Source organism: Limulus polyphemus, unplaced genomic scaffold, assembly GCF_000517525.1.
Source record: "Limulus polyphemus unplaced genomic scaffold, Limulus_polyphemus-2.1.2 Scaffold1253, whole genome shotgun sequence".
In the NCBI taxonomy this organism is placed as follows: domain Eukaryota; kingdom Metazoa; phylum Arthropoda; class Merostomata; order Xiphosura; family Limulidae; genus Limulus; species Limulus polyphemus.
The window spans coordinates 229,094-231,508 of NW_013666863.1; positions in this window are offsets into that span (position 1 = coordinate 229,094).

Consider the following 2,415-nt stretch of genomic DNA (forward strand, 5'->3'; position numbering starts at 1 on the left):
GAATAACAGCAGGTTAAATGTCTAACGGTTTCTAACATATGACATAGAACAACAACAGGTTACTCTTGAACGGTTTCTAGGAACAGTTAAAGTAAAACACAAATTGTTTTGCACAAACAGTTTAACTTATATAACATTTTTACGCGAAGCTACACAAAGAGTTATCTGAAAATAGCCATCCTTAATTTCATGTGACATGTACTGACGGTGTAGAACATATAACAAAAGTCCAGCTATAGGCAAAATAAAATGTCACGTGACATATACCTACATTTGAGATGTAATATAGTTCAACTATAGAAAAAATGAAACTTTATGTAGCATTTAACTACATTTTCAAATATTTGATGAAATTTAGATTTAGGTAAAATAAAACACGATGTGCTATATGCCGACTGTTTAGAACATCTAACATAGCCTAGATATAGGTAAAATAAACAAACATGTGACATGTAATGACAGCTTGGAACATCTAACATAGTCTAGATTTATATATAAAATAAAACATCACATAACATTTACCGACAGCTTGGAACATATAACAAAGTCCAGCTATAAGTAAAATGAAAATCTGTATTACATATATTAAGAGTGTAAAACATAAAACACATTCCAGCCGTAGCTAAATAAAACACCATTTACTGTCAGTTTATAACATCTAACATAGTCCAGGTAAAGGTAAAACTATTGTTTTGTATGGCATATACTGACAATGTAGAATGTATAACAAACTCTAAATATGGGTAAAACTGGATGTACTTCCGCAGAGTCCCTGAAAGTTTTCTGTTTCAAGAGTAAATAAAATCAAAATTAAGAGTAACAAATATTTTTATTTCTTGCTTTTGAAGTTTATGTCATGCTGTGTTGTAGCCTACAGCGTGCATAACTCTTCTCGTGATTCATGGCATGCGCACGTTTTACTGACGTCACGACATTACAAATTGCAACATTAAGCGTCTCTTATGTGACGTATACTGACTGCTTGACAGACAACACACTACTGTATATTGGTGCGAGTGGTTTTCAGGCTGGCAAATAAAACACCATAGGACATGTACCGACAATTTATAGTTTCTACCATAGTCCAGCTATAGTAAAATAAAACAGCATGTGACATTTACTGCCACTTTAGAAGAGCAAACAAAGTCCAGCTATAATTACATAAAACACCGTGTACTATTTACTGTCAGCTCATGACATCTACCATAGTTAAACTATAGTTGCACGACATACCATGGGATATGTACCCACAGTTTATAACATTTACCATAGTCCAGATATAGGAATAAAATACCATGTGACAGTTTAGAACACTTACCAAAGTCGAGGTATAGGTAAAATATAACCCCGAATAACATTTACCGACAGTTTAAAACTAAAACTCCGTATAGTATATTCTGACTGTGTAAAACATATAAAAACTGTAGATATTGGTAAAAAAAGAAAAAAACAAAAAAACACGGCACATGTACTGACAGTTTATAGTTCAGCAATGTGCAAAATAAAATACTGTATGGCATTTACTGCCAGTTTAGAACATTTAACATTGTCCAGATATAATTAAAAAGAGATCAAATGACATTAAACAACATATTAGAGCATCTAACATAGTGTCTATAGAGATAAAATAAAATACCACGTACGTACTCTTAGCTTATACCGTCTACCATAGTCCAACTATAGATAAAATAAAACACCGCGTAACATTTACTGACAATGTGAACAGATATAAGTCAAATAGAACTCCGCATAGTATATTCTGTCAGTTTATAAGAAAGCCCAGATATAGTTAAATAAAACACAATAGGGCATGTATCCTAGATATAACATCAACCATAGGTCAGCTATATGGAAAATAAAACACCTTCTGGTATTTATTGTCACTTCATAACATCCACCGTGGTTCAGCTATAGTCACATAAAACATAATATGGCATTTACTGCTAGAGTAGAACATCTGGCATCATCGAATAGTTTTTCATGAAGTAATACAGAAAAATAGAAGACAGCTAGAGCTTTCCTTGATCTCCAGCTCTTTGTGGAAAGTGGAATGACGTCATTCTTCTGTTGTTTGATCAGATTGGTAACTTTTACTTGATCATTTTCAATAGCTGAACAAATTAATTTCCCATTCACAATCATTGCTGTTCTCCAACTATTATTAAATAAAATACCATGTGGCATTTACTGCTTTAGAACATCTAACACAGTCCAGCTTTTGGTAAAATAGAATACCACACGACATGTACCTTCAGTTTAGAACATCTGACATAGTCCAGCTTTTGGTAAAATAGAATACTACTCGACATGTACCTTCAGTTTAGAACATCTAACATAGTCCAGCTTTTGGTAAAATAGAATACCACACGACATGTACCTTCAGTTTAGAATATATAACAGTTTTGTATGTTTGTT